This window comes from Dama dama, chromosome 12 (assembly GCF_033118175.1).
Source record: "Dama dama isolate Ldn47 chromosome 12, ASM3311817v1, whole genome shotgun sequence".
NCBI classification, from domain to species: domain Eukaryota; kingdom Metazoa; phylum Chordata; class Mammalia; order Artiodactyla; family Cervidae; genus Dama; species Dama dama.
In genome coordinates, this window is record NC_083692.1 from 87,898,237 (window position 1) to 87,913,219 (window position 14,983).

Consider the following 14,983-nt stretch of genomic DNA (forward strand, 5'->3'; position numbering starts at 1 on the left):
CTGGGATCCCCACGCCCCCATTTCCCAGCTTCAGTACAGCTCACATCAAAGCCAAGCCACTCACCCTGCCCGCCAACCCAAACCTGGCTGGCCAGAGCAGCAGCAGCCAAGAAAAAGGCCAGGCCTGACAGGAGCTATTTGCTCTCCAGCACTCCGTGATTGTGGTACAGTGACCGCGGTGGCCGGCAGAGTCAAAGGGGACACTGTTCTCTGAAGCCAGGACTCCCCCGGAGTGGGAGGAGGTGGCTACCCACAGCCTGAACTCAGGCTGGCTCCAGGCCTGGCACAGGCCTCCACGCTTTACACGTGTGACCTCATTTAATCCTTACAACAACCCTGCCAAAGTGGCCTGACTGTCTGCACTGACGAACAAGCAAACCGAAGTACAGGGAGATGAAATGACTCATCTAAGTTCCTACAATAGTGAGGGGCAAACCAGGTCCACCTGACTCCACTAAGGGTAACAACCGACTCATTACCAAGATCCAGCCATTATCTGTTTCATGGTAAACCCCCACTGAGGGCTGGACTGGATTGACTTGCGCACCTACTATGTGCCAGACCAACTGCTTTTGGAGTGTCATTTGACCTAAAACTGAATAACTCAGAGAAGGAGGCATCACTAGCACCATTGTACAGATGAGGAAACTGAGGCTCACCCAAGACCCACTTTAAACACCTATAGGCCCAGGGTACTCTTTAGTAGTTGAGTGGGGTCCCTTTACCCCCTTCTTCTGTGTTAGAATGAGAGCAAAAGCTGGAAATTCCCTAGTGGTCCAGTGGTTAGGACTCTATAAATAGTTTCACTGCCAAGGGTCAAGGTTCAATCCCCGGTCATGGAACTAAGATCCCACAGGTCAAATGGCATGACAAAAGGAAAAAAAAAAAGGCAAAAGAGAAGGGTTTGGAGTGATCTGGGGTAAGGAAATAAGAGGTACAAACTATTATGTATAAAATAAGCAAAAGGATATATTGTAAAATGTGGAGAATATAGCCAACATTTTATAATAACTCAATGGACTATAGCCTTTAGAAATTATAAACCACTTTATTACACACCTGTAACTTACATAAGTCACTGTGGATGGTGACTGTAGCCATGAAATTAGAAGATGATTACTTCTTGGCAGGAAAGCTATGACAAACCTAGACAGTGTGTTAAAAAGCAAAGACATTAAAAAAAAAAAAAAAAAAAAAAAGCAAAGACATCATTTTGTCAACAAAGGTCCTTATAGTAAAGGCTATGGTCTTTCCAGTAGTCATGTACCGTTGTGACAGCTGGACCATAAAGAAGGCAGAGTACCTAAGAACTGATGCTTTCAAACTGTGATGCTGGAGGACTCTAGAGAGTCCCTTGGACCACAAGGAAACCAAACCAATCAATTTTAAAGGAAATCAACCTTAAATACTCATTGGAAGGACGGATGCTGAAGCTAAAGCTCCACTAGTTTGGCCACATGATGCGAAGAGCTGACTCATTGGAAAAGACCCTGACGCTGAGAAGGACTGAAGGCAGGAGGAGAAGGTGGTGACAGAGGTTGGGATGGTTGGGTGGCATCACTGATGCAATGGACATGAACTTGGGTAAACGCCGGCAGATGGTGAGGAACAGGGAAGCCTGGCATGCTGCAGCCCATGGGATCACAAAGAGTCAGACACGACTTGGCGACTGCACAGTTACTTATATAATATTGTACATCACAATACTTCAAAAAGAAAATGGATGAGAAAGAAAAGAAAGAGAGCAAAAGCACCCAAAGCCATTATCCTCTCGACTCCCAGATAATGCCCTGTGTGTGCTGCCCATACTGTGAAATACAGCTGCATCAGGGCTCCTGATCCTTCTTGGGGTTTAGGGTGACCTACTCCTGTCCTGTCCTTTCTCCTTGGCAAGATTATAAGTGTATAGTTCGATGAATTATCAAAATGCAAATACAACAATAATAACCTCCAAAACCCTGCTTTTGAAAAGAAGTATATTCACATAAGCAGTGTAGAAGCACTAGGGGAAGCCAGACAACGGGCATCAGTATGAGAGTCTGCATTGCTAGGCAGCTTCCCAGGGATGCTGATGCTGCCTGCCTCCTAGTGCAAGTGTGGTTCTGAACCCAGAGTGTTGGCATCACCTGGAGCTCAGTGGAAATGCTGAATCTCTGGGAAACCCCAGGCATATGGAGCATGGGTCAGCTGGGAGCGTTAAAAGCTATCAAAATCCCACCTCCAGGAGTTCCAATTTAATTTTCCTGGGGCAGGGTGGGGCTGGGCATCCGTGTTTTTGACTGCTCCTTGGGTGACACCGAGGCATAGTGAAGGTTGGATCTCTCCAAGCGAAGGCCATGGAGTCCTCAGTGCTCAAAAGGAAAGCATTACCCTGTCCTACTGTTGCCTTTCATGGAGGACCAGAAATAGACCCCAAATGGGACAGCGACCTGTCTGAGGTCAAATTATGTATGAACAGATCATCAAATATTAAACCAGGAAGTGATTTTTTTTTTTTTTTTTTGGCCATGCCAGGGATTGAACCTGGGCCCTCGGCAGTCAAAGTCCAGAGTCCTAACCACTGGACCGCCAGGGAACTCCCAACAGGAAGTGATCTTGGAGTCCAACTGATTCAACCCTCCTTGTTTTGCATCTAGAAAAACAGGCTGAGAGAGGACAGGACAGCTGGGAGGAGCACTAAGGTTGAGGGTGGCTCTCCAACACAGCAAGCTGTCTCTCCGCTGCCTTTATCTCCCTCCAAATGTCAGACTAGCAAGGGACAAGCCCTCACTTCTCAACTGCAAACGGAAAAGCCCTTTCTCCCCTCAATCTCAAAATGTGGATTCAGGATCTTCTCGGACACTAGGATTATAGTATCAAAAATGCAACTTGGCAAGACACCAGGACTCCGTGAAAGGGATACTGATACCTGTTACTATATAGATGTTGGACCTAAACCAATAAAACATAAACGAATTAAGGAAAAAATATTTGCTAATAATTATAACATGTCAAAGTTTCTTTTGATGATATCCTTCATATGTAAAGCACTTTTACAATCAATAAGAAACAGACAACTTAAAAGTGGGCAATGGATATCAGGAAAAGTATAAAAGGCCCATAAATATTATAGGAGATGTCCACATTTACTTACAGTTGAAAAAAAGTAAATTTTAAACACTGGGATACAACTCTCAACAATCAGATAAAGATTGGAAAGAGGTCCTGCCCATATTGCGGGGAAACAAGCAATTACACACACATTACATTTGTGAACATGTAAATATACAAAAATTTCACGTTGTATATTCTTTACTCAGTAAATTCCACTTCTAGAAAGGTACCTTGCAGATAAATTCATACACCTGCACAAAGATTAGGTACAAAGTGTCATATCAGCACTGTTTGCAATAATGGAAAACTGGAAAGGGCCCAAATGTCCATTAATGTGGTCGTGCAAACAATGACAAAGTCTCACATGCTCCTGCTTGGAAGGGTCTATGTGTTGCAGAACAGTACATAGATTATGATTTTATTTGTACAAAAAAAATTCTACAAACATTCATGTGCATAGTTGACATATGCACAGAAATGTCTGGAATGATACTCTCAGCTGTTATTGTTAGATAAGAGGGAAGAGGACAGATTTCACTTAAAAAAAAAAAAAATCTCCTATAATTCTGCGATGTTCACGCAAAAGCACCTACTACTTTGGTTATAAGTAATTTTCAATGCAATTGGGTTGTGCTTTCTATGAATTCAGGGGTTGCTAGAGGCAACACAGTTCTGGGGCTGGGAATGAGGGGGACAACACATTGGAACTTCTCACAAGGACACAAGCAATCTCATTTTAATAGCTCACTGGCCACCAGTAAAACAAAATATGTGCTCTGTTGCTGATGAAATTCATTGTTTAAATTAGACAATAAAACACTAATTATATTCCTAGACATGTCTGTTTTTTGGGTTTTTTTTTTTTTTTGCCACATCCACATATGCGACACTTGGCATCTTAGTTCCCTGGCCAGGGGATCAAACCCAGTCCCCTTGCAGTGGAAGGGCTGAGTCTTACCCATTGAACCACCAAGGCAGTCTGCCTAGATATGTCTTTGTATCAGGCTATAGCTAAAAGTAACCATTAGCTCACTCCCAGAAGAAATTCAGGGGAGAAGACAAAGGGGAAGTAGCAACAGATTTAGTGTTTAATGGCTTATGATAGCCCGGAGCTACAGAAAAGCTCCATGGTGTCTACCCCTTGTCTTCCCAGGGTCCAGGGGCCATGAAGGGCTCAGGGGTGGAGCAGGGTCCCAGCCAGAGACAGATCCTGAGCTTTGAGCAGGGCAGCAGGGAGCCTTGACTTTTATCCACAGACTGAGAAAGGAGTGCCTGTAGCTCCTCCTTTTGCTGAGCAGGGGAAGCGTCCTGCAGCAGGAAGGGCTGGGGATAGGAGGGGGAACACTTGCTCCTGTGGGTGGCAGCAGAAAGTTGCCCATGGCCCCCAGCTTCCAAGCCCTAGATCTGATTTCACCATAGGATGAGTACCCCCTTGTCCCAACCCCGGGGCAGAGCAGCCCCCTGCCCTCTATCAAATCCTGCCTTCAAGACACAGCAGGTTATGCTTTCCACCAATGCACAGGGCATCAGAGCCAGGCGGAGCCTGGAGACCCCCTGGGCCAATCCCTTCATTCTACAGAGAGGAAAACAGGTCCATAGAGGAGAAGGGATTTGCCCAGGGTCACCCAGAAAGTGGTGGGAGAGCTGAACCTGGACCTTTGAGTGAGAAAATGTTACATACAGCCTCTCCCCACACTTTTCTGGATCATGCCTGGCTGCCCCCTCCCCATGGCCCCATCTGTCATTCAACAAATACTTACTGAATACTTGCTATTTGCCAGATAATATTCGAGACCCTGAGGAGACATCAGTGGACAAGACAAACTCCTACTCAGGTGGAGCTGACATTCTCACTTAATCCCAATACCTACCTGTTACATTTGAGGAGCAGACACATGCTGTCCTGCTGCAACCCAGAAGGCCTGGTTAGGAAAAACCATTCTGCCCATGTCCATGTTGTACAGGCCAGAGGGCCTTTTCCCTGGAGGAAATGAAGCATCAGTTGAAAACGGCCCAAAAGGTTCCCCAGTGCCAGCCCTGCAGGGGTAATAGCCCCCAGCCCATGTGAATCCTCTCCTTTGATTCTCGGAACCACCTTACCAAGCAGATATTCATATCCCCATTCTACAAGTGAGGCAACTGAGGCCAAAGAAGGTGAAGATGCCAGGCAAGTAAGCATCTGGACTGGGCTTTCTCCTTCCTCCAGATCAGGGTCTGGAAACCCCACGGCAGGGGCAGGCTGGGCGAAGCAACAGGAACAGGGTGTGTCTTATGCAAGCTTCCACTTTTGAGGAGGAGAGTAGGGGGTTCCACTGGCTTTTTCTCAGGGTGATCAGAGAAATTCACATTGCCTGCCCTGTCTAGAGGATGCCAGAGGGACCAGCCCTGGTTCAGGAGTTAGCGCCCTGTCCTGGGACTCTCGTGCCCGGAGCAGAGTTTCTAACTATGAGGGGTACCAGCCTTTCTTGTGATACTTAATAGAAACCCTGAACCCTGTAAGAATATATATATATATCTCCCTTACATATGAACCCTCAAGTTGCAAACTTTCAAATATGCAAACACGTATGCCATCCCCCGTATGTCAGCTGTTGCACTGTATTTCTCAAGGTACTGTACTGTCATATTAAAATTTTATTTTTTGTTTGTTTTTCATGTACATATTATTTGTGTAAAAAGTATTATAAACCTATTACAATACTATACAATAATATATATCCGATTGTGCTAGTTGGATACCTAGGCTAATTTTGTTGGACTTACAGATTGGACTTATGAATACTCTCACAGAATAGAACTTGTTCTATGCAGGGGACTTACTGTATTCTATTTATCCCCTCATATCATTTTGTACACAAATTCCTTAAGCCCATCCTTCACCACACCTGGCAGTGGTTGACCCTCCCAAGATGCCTCCCTTAATGGGGTGAGGAATCACACTTTGGAGCTGAATTCAGTGGCCCCTAAGGAATCTCCCACTCCTTAGGAGAATCACTACTTGAGGGGCCTGCAGACCAGCCCAGGCGGTGCATGAGTGCCCCCTGGGGGCAATTCATCCAAGCGTCCCAGGAAATACTGAGCCATCACTTTCCCTGGCATTTAGTTAAGATTTAGTGGAGAAGAGTTGTTGTTTAAAAACCTGTTTTTAAATTCAAATTGTCAAAGATGGGAATGACAATGCTCTAAAATGGCTGTCACTCTGCTCTAAATTTTAGGAGAAAACCTTTCAAGCTATTTCAGTTTCCCGACAATAGTATCTTGTTTGCCCTGATTTCAGGGGAGTGACCATGTAATAATGTTGACCACTTTCTGCCAGGTCTTCTCAGCTATAAAATGGCCATCCTTGAGTTCAATCCCTGGGCCGGGAGGATTCCACATGCCACAGAGCAACTAGGCCCGCGCATCTAGAGCCTGTGCTCCACGACAAGAGAAGCCACTGTAAAGAGAAGCCCGCACACCAAAAAAAGAGGAGCCCCCGCTCCCACAGCTAGAGAAAGTCTGCACACAGCAACAAAGACCCACCCAGTCAAAAACAGATGTTCAGAACACTATTTCCTCCCCCACAGGACCATTGTTCTGGTTAAACCCACCGGAAGCACTCAGAGCAGAGCCCGGAAGAGTCAGCACCCAACAGATGAAATCCTTCCTTACTATTACTGCTGTCATTGCTATTATTATTGAAAATCTTAGGTGGTAAAGTCTGAGAACCTCTGCGGTGCCTAGCGACTGCACTAAACAAAATGTTTAGTTGTTTAGCGACCCCACTAAACAAAATGACTCGGATTCAAGCCCATCAGGAACCCAGGCTCTACATATACCCTCAGGTCCCCCAGCCACTCCCCAGCTCCCCGACTCTGTGGGGCACCAGGACCCACATAGAGAGGTGAGCCGCAGCTGATCACTAAACCCTCCGTGTTTGTGGGGGTCCCACCAAGTCTGAGGGGCTAAGTGCTGCTAGTTCAGGAAGCTGCAGGGTGCTGGGTAAGAGGGGCTGGGAGGAGGAGCTACTCCACATGAAGAGCACTTAGTAATATGAGGACCCCTGAGAAGGGGCAAGACACCCTGGTGAGGAGCCAGGAAACCAGGCATCTAATGCCTGCTGGGTGATCACCACTTGTGTTACCTTGGACAATCTATACTCCGTCTCTGGGTCTCAGTTTGCTTCAGGCAGTGAGGAGGGTTGGACTCATGGGTTGAGTCAGAAAAGATGGGCCCTGTTGATCCATAAGCCCCTAGGACCACCTTCCATGGAGGCCAGGCTTGGCAGGCTCCAAGCATTGGGGCAGGAGCTACCAAAAACAAACTTGACTCTTATACTCGGGGTGGGGAGAACTGGAGCTGGCCTCACCCAGCAGTCTTATCCCCCCAAATCAACTTCCAAGGCCTGTCTGCCTGGCACCGTGTCCCAAGCATAGAGCACAGAAAGGAAGGGCCATTTCACCCTGTCCCCCTTACCCCAAACCTCCTGCCAGTAATGCCAGGCTGAGGGAAGGAAGGGAGGGAGAGCGGAGGGAAAAGGGTGACAGCTCATCTCGGCTTACCCAGGACTGTCCCCGTTTTAGAACCGAGAGTCCTTCACCCCGGTGACCGCCCCCTTCAGCCTGGGCAAACCAGGACTGCCCTTCCCTTTCAGCACAGCCAGCCGGCCCTTCTTCCCCGGCTTGGTCAGGACTTCCAGAGCAGAGCTGGGCACCAACCCCCAGGGGCCCGGGGGCACAGTTGACTAGTGACATCAGAGCAGTGTGTGACCTGTTCCATAAGAGAGAGAATAAAGGCCACACCAGCCCTCAAGGACCCTCAGAACATGCTGCCTCACCTTGTCAGCGGAGCAGCCCATGCTGATGGGGTCAATTCCCAGGAGTCCAGAGGACACCCTCCTTCGCTGCCCACCCAGGCCCCAATCCCAGGGCCACAGGGAAGAAAAACAATGGAAACAAGTGATGAGATCCAAGATGCCCTGGGAAGCTGCTAAGTACCAAGGCGCTAAGGGGAACCCCTCCAGCAGGGGGATTTCTAGGGGAGCATGGCAGACAGACAGAGCTGTGAGCACCTCACAGAAGTTTCTGGGCCCCAGCAAACTCTCAGAATCAGCAGAACGTTTCTCCAGCCCCAACAGAGGCACTAAAGTCAGGAGATTGCTGCTTGATGGAAGTGAGACCACCCCTTGGGGAAAAAGGGAAGAACTCAAACCACCTGAGAACCACTTTTTACCACTCCCCTCTCCTACATCCGCTCCCCACGGAGGGCTTCCAATAGAGAGTAAGTAGAATCAGAGAAAAACACATTTCTATCTCTTGTTCATTGAATCTCTAGCCTGAGACTTATTCCAGCCACATTGCCCAACTCACACCCTGAAATCCTCCCTTCTCGTCCCCAAACTCCATCAAACAAAGCCCTGAAGGAACGATAGAAAAAATGAGACAGTACATTTGCATTACTGTCCAGGGATTGGAATACACACTCGGGCATTGATCAGCCAAGAGCCTGTGTCAGGCTCAGCAAGCTTCTGAGTTACAAACGTGCTAATTCCCATAGACTGACCCTCATCCGAACCCACCTCCTCCTTTTCCCAGGCCCTCGTACCTGGGCAGGCTGCACCCTGAGCAGCTGGTCACCCAGGTGCTCTCTGGCACTCTGGTCTTTCTGTATCCCCACAGGGCTCGTGAGACAGTGACCTCTGATGGAACACAATCCCAGCTTTCAGGGGGGCCCACTCAGCCCTGATTAACTCCTGCTGAAAGCTCTGGCTGGCCCTGGCCAGGCCCCGCACCCCACACACACCTGTCAGGAATGAATGACCCTTTATGCCAGACCCGTCCTGGAGATCCCAGCCGTCGACCCTGCGCCCCAGACAGCCCCCACTGCCACCCTCAGTCTCAGGGTCCCTCCTGACACGCTCACACACATTTTGAGTGCCTCTGAGTGGAAGGGGCTGGTGTTTGAAGCCACAGAGAGGTGGGTGGGGCTGCCCACCCGGTCATAAGACGTGGACAGGCAGGGATGCAGTCAGGTGAGGTCAGGCCTCCAGGTGGAGGGAATCTAACATCTGCCAGCACTTCTGGAGGGATGTCCTCCAGAGCCAACCAGAGCCTGGGTATTCAAGGAGAAACAGGCTTCTTCTTCCCCCTCCCCTTTTTTAAACTTTCAATTTTATATTGGAATATAGCCAGTTAACGACATTGTGATAGTTTCAGGTGGACAGCGAGGGGACTCAGCTACACACGTACTTGTATCCACTCTCCCCCAAACTCTTCTCCCATCCAGGCTGCCGCATAACACTGAGCAGAGTTCCCCGTGCTCTACAGTGGGGCTTTGCTGGTTATCCATTTAAATACAGCAGTGTGTACATGTTGATCCCAGAAACAGGCTTTTTCAGTGGGGCACTCATCTTCTCTCTGCAGCCAGGGCAGGGAGGGGACATGAGAGAGAAAAGAGTGGAAAGAGGTGCTGACAGGAGCAGGAAAGAGCTCAGACACTCTTCTAGAACCATTCGCTGCCGCCCGGCACAGGCAGTTGCTGCCCTCAGCCAGGACGCCACAGGGAGGCAGAGCTCGGTTCAAAGCTGGGTTCTGCCCAGAGCCCACAGTCCTGTTCTCCTGGGTCATGAATGGCCCACAGATACCCCCTCCCCTAGTGAAGCCCCTTGGTTCTCTTCTGGGGACCCACGGCATAGCTTTTCCTTTTTGACCCGCTCACACAAAGTGCTGACCACCCCCCACTTGCTGGATGAGTCTTGGTTGTCCCTCCCAGGGCGCAGGATTCAGATGCACATGGAGCTCCCAACAAGCATGATTCCCCTTGGCAAAGGCAACACTTCCCTCTTCTCTGAGAAATCAATGCCAGAAAGAAGCAGCTCCGTAAGTTTAACCTCCAAAAGGGCCTTCTATTACCCTTACCTTGTAGTTACTGATGCAGTTTTTTGGGCTAAAAGTCAGGAGTCAGGGTTAAGTTAGACCTGAGCTGTCCAACATGGGGGCCACCTGCCATTGTGTGGCTATTGAGAATATAAAATGTGGCCAGTCCAAACTGAGAGGTGCTGTGAGTGTAAAATGCATATGAGATCCCAAAGATGTGGTAGGGGAAAAAGAATATAAAATATCTCATTAATGGGTTAAAGAAAACACATGTTTAAAATTAATTCTACCTGCTTCATTTTACTTTTGTAATTTGGCTATAAAGCAATTAAAATGACACTGGTGGCTTAAATTATATATTTTTGCTGGAAAGGAGTTGGTTCAAGTATTCCCTCTCCTACTAGGCTGTGAACACTCTGAGGGCATCCAGGGCAGTCTGAGCGGGAACGAAGTCTGAGACAGATCACAGAAGGTCTTGAACTCCAGGCAGAGGGGCAGCACCAAGCCTGGGAAGCAGTTCTTGTAAGATCAGCTCCATACACTTGTCACCCAGGACAATGCGCCCCCAGACCAACTGCAGCCCCAAGAGGGGGAGGAGGAGGTGGTATCTGAAAGGAGAGTGTTGTTCAGGTGGGACAAGGGGAACGGGACCTCCAGGTGGAGGGGGCTGGCTGAGCAGACTCAGGAGCAGCAGACTCAGGCCTTGTTTGGGAGGGGACCAGGAGAAGGTCAAAAGAGGAGAGGTAGAAAAAAGGGTTAAGAAAAGGAGACCAGCCAAAAAACAGAAGAATGAGAAAAGTAACTGTCTTCAAAAGAAGTTTCCTAGAGGCGGGAGTCCTGCTCATTTGAGCCCCACTCCCCCACTCTGAGGTGGGTTTTTGGAGAAAACCTCCTGACCTTCTTCCTCCCAGAAGAAGGAAGGCCCCCGGTAACACTGCCAGCCGCCCCCATAGCAGCCCAGTCTCCGCTGCCGCTCCCCAAATCCACAGCCGCTGATACCACCCAGCTGGCCCTGTCTGCGCTGCCCTAGAGGCAGGCTCGGGACTGCTGCAGGACAGACAGAAGAGGGGCAGCCTTGCGGTCACCTTGCCCCTGATTCCTATCCCAAGACGGATCCTGGACTTGGCAGCGTCAGACCCTTGAGAAGGTGTGTTTTTCATTTAAAAAGGAGCTGGGTCTTCAAAAGGCTGGACTTGTCAGGGAGCAGGACCCAGGTCCTGTCTGTTCCACCTCTATTCTGGAGACAAGCATGCAGGCAGTGAGGGAGAGTTCTTGGCATCATGGCCACTGGCCTCCAGGGGCAAGACTCAGACCAAAGAGGGACGGGGGCCTTTTTTTGTTATCAGAGGATTTAGAGGAGTGGGGTCCAGGGAGTATCAGTAAACTGCAACTTAAGACTCACACCACCCGTTTGTACAGCCCATGAGCTCAGAATGATTTACATTTTTTAATGGTTGGGGAAAAGAAATCAAAAGATGAATAATTTTATGACATGAAAATTCTATCAAATTCAAATGTCAGTGTCCCTAAATAAAGTTTTATTGGGGCATAGCCATGCTCACTCATTTATGGATTGTCTGTGGCTGCTTTTACGACAGAGTTAAGAAGTTAGGACAGATGCTATGTGGCCCACAAAACCTAAAATATTATTTATGGAAAATATTTGCCAACCCAAAAGTTACTGATTTTTAAATATTCATCTATTTGTGTCTGATCGTAGTTGCAGCAGATGGGCTTAGCTGCCCCAAGACATTTGAGATCTTTTTTCTCCAACCAGGGATAGAACCCATGTCCCCTGCATTAGAGGGCAGATTCTTAACTACTGGGCCAATAGGTAAGCCTCAGAAGTTACTGGTTTTGCAGACTTGCTGTAAATCTGGGTCCCAGGTTCTGTTCAGACAGACCTGGGTTGGAATCTAGTCCACCATTTCCTAACTGGGTAGCTTTGGAGATAACATTACAGTCAACCTTGAAGGGTTGCTGAAGGTGAGATAATGCCTGTACATGCTTAAAAAATGTTAGCATTTATCCCTACTACTATTATTATATCTTGTAAGTGAAAGATCCTGGAGACCCACAGATCTCCATCACCAGCCCAGATGTTGAGCTCCATCAGATATGCCAATACTTCACCTAACCAGAACTAGCCTCATGCTCTGCACCCCTAAACCTGCTCTTCCTCTTGAGCCTCCCATCTTGGCTGGTGATGTCAGGGAGATGTGGGGACAGTTGGCAAGTGATGGTCACCATGTCTCCCAAACACCAGCAAGTCTGGGGTGGCAGCTCGCAAGTGTAAGCAGGTGAACCAGGCAGATCTGAGCAGCTGGACAGTGATATGTGAGCATTACCCTTGTGCCAGGAAACCCTGATGGTCCTTAGGCAGCCAGTGGTGTTATCGCCACGTCACAGAAGAGGAAAAGAAGGCTCAGAGAAGCCAAGTGACTTGCCTAAAGTCCAATAGCTACAAAATGGCAGGACTGGGATAGATATAATACATTTCACATAATTTGAAATTACAAATGTATAAAAGAGTGCAATAAAAAGTTAGCCTCCCAGCCCTGGCTCCCAGCCACCTAGTTCTCTGTCTTGGAAGTGTCTGGCCTTGTGTGTGCATATTCAAAGATCGTCTGTGAATATTCAAGCAAATATGAAAAAATACATATACACACATTTAGATAGATACAGGTAGCTATCCTTCCCTCTCTGTTTTTGTTCTTTACCCAAATGGTAGTCAACTATATACATTGATCTGCATCTTGTTTTTATCACTTACAATATAGTTTAGAGATCTTACCATATTAATACATAAGAGAGTAAATTCATTCTTTCTCACATAGTATTCCATTGCATAAATATATGATGATTTATTTACCCAAGCCTATACTGATGGACAATTGACTCCATCAAATTGGGTCCATTCCAATCTTTTACCACTACAAAAATAATACCGCAGGACTTCCCTGTGGTACAGTGGTTGGGAGTCTGCCTACCAGTTCAGGGGACATGGGTTTGATCCCTGGTCTGGGAGAATCCCACATGCCTCAGAGCAACTAGGCCTGTGCGCCACAACTACTGAAGCCGGCACTCCTAGAGCCCACGCTCCACAGCAAGAGAAGCCACTGCAGTGAGATGCCTGCACACTGCAACGAAGAGCAGCCACCCTCACCACAACTAGGAAAGCCCGTGTGCAGCAATGAAGACCCAGCACAGACATAAATAAATCACTTTTAAAAACAATAATGCTGCAATGAACAGCTGCACATATTTGTTGCTTCACATATGTGCAAGTGTATCTGTAGGATGAGGTCCTACAAGTAGAATTGCTGTGTTTGTAGTTTTGAAAGATAGTGTCAAACAGTCAATCAATCATAGAGATTGATCCAATTTACAGTTCAACCTGTAATACTTGATCACAGTCAGGATTTGAACTCAAGACCATCTGGCTCCAGTGCCAGGACTTGTTCTGCTGCACCATAACCATCACTGACGCCTTAGAAAGTTCTTCCTAATGACTTAGGCTGCCTCCAAGCTGGGTCCTTCTGCTTACTCACCTGGATGGCCTGCCTCCTCCTCTAGGAGAGCTCAGTCCTGCCTCACCTTCCCCACTCTCAAGGTGAATTCTGCTTTGCTTAAAATCTTGCCTATTCATTGTTGGTTCTACCTTGTTTTCAAGCACTAGCTTGGAAGCATCAGTTTCCAAGTTAACAGCTCTCTCCTGGTTTCCTGGGGGCTACTCTTTCCCAGTCTGCCTTTAGCCAGGTGGGATCACAGGACCGAGATCTGGCTTCACAGGTGTAAGCACTTGTGATGGGCCTGGCTTTCATCTGCCCTTAACAAGAAGGGTACCTCTTCTACCCTTCCCGCTGCTGAGACATGATGAACAGTCAACTTCAGCTTCGAGATGGAGGCTGGGCCTTGGGAGCAGCAGAACCACAAAGTAAAAGGAGCCTCAGTTGGCCTCTGCAGAGAGCAGGGCCCCCGGCAGGGACACCAGAAACAGAAGCCTTGACAGGAGTGCCTACCCTGCCCCAGTACCTGAGAGCCAGCCAGCTGGTGAGTGGGAATACGGCAGGAGGTGAGACCCTGTGTCTCTGAGTTTAAAAGCTTCTTGGGAGTTGACTTGGAGCTCAGCTACTGAAATGTCATTGTCCTGGGTTCCTACAACTACACACACACAATCCACCCCTTACCCCCCAATCCCACCCCCACCACACACAGACACACATGTGCTCACTCCTGGCAGCTCTCTGCTAGGAAAAAATGCAGCCTTTTCCCTTCCATCCATAATCATGCACTTTTCAGACAGGCTGCATTCCTCCTCCCTGAAGTCAGCAGCTTCTTGCTCTGGCCAGTCACAGAGAACCTACACATACTCAATGATCCATTCTACTGGGTCAGTTCTCTACTATCTAGGCTGAAGGAAAAGCAGCAGAGAAATGGTCCTCCAAAAGATGACCAGCACACACACAAAGTACACATGTATCAATACCTATTTCCCCTTTTTCTATCGCCATGAATATGCACTATGGACTGAGCACTAGCTGGGTCTTACAGGACCCACAAACAGGAAGAAGCAGTAGCCCCCGCTCTCATGACAGGAGGCCAGTATTGGTGACACCATGTCGTTCAGAGCTCAGATCTGTGTATCACCCATCCATGTTTCACAAGCCAAGATCCCCACCTGCCAAGGCCACCTGTCCAATCCCTCGGCAAATTCTCCTGTGTCTTAGGTTCCCAAAGCTATTGCATATGATCTCATGGGAAAGAAAAGCTAATAAACATCAGTTTTATACTCTCTCTTTTATTTCCTACAGTAACTTTATAATAAGTTTTGAAAACAGTACAAATCTTCCAACTTTGTCCTTTTTCAAAATTGTTTTTGTTTTTCTAGTTCTTTTTTTCTGTATAAATTTTAGAATCGACTTGTTAATTTCTATGGAAAATGTCCTGCTGGATTATAGTTTTCAGCCTATATGTCTGGCAACTAGTATTTCATGGTTTTTGGTGCTGTTGTAGAGAGTGCGTTTTAAAAATTT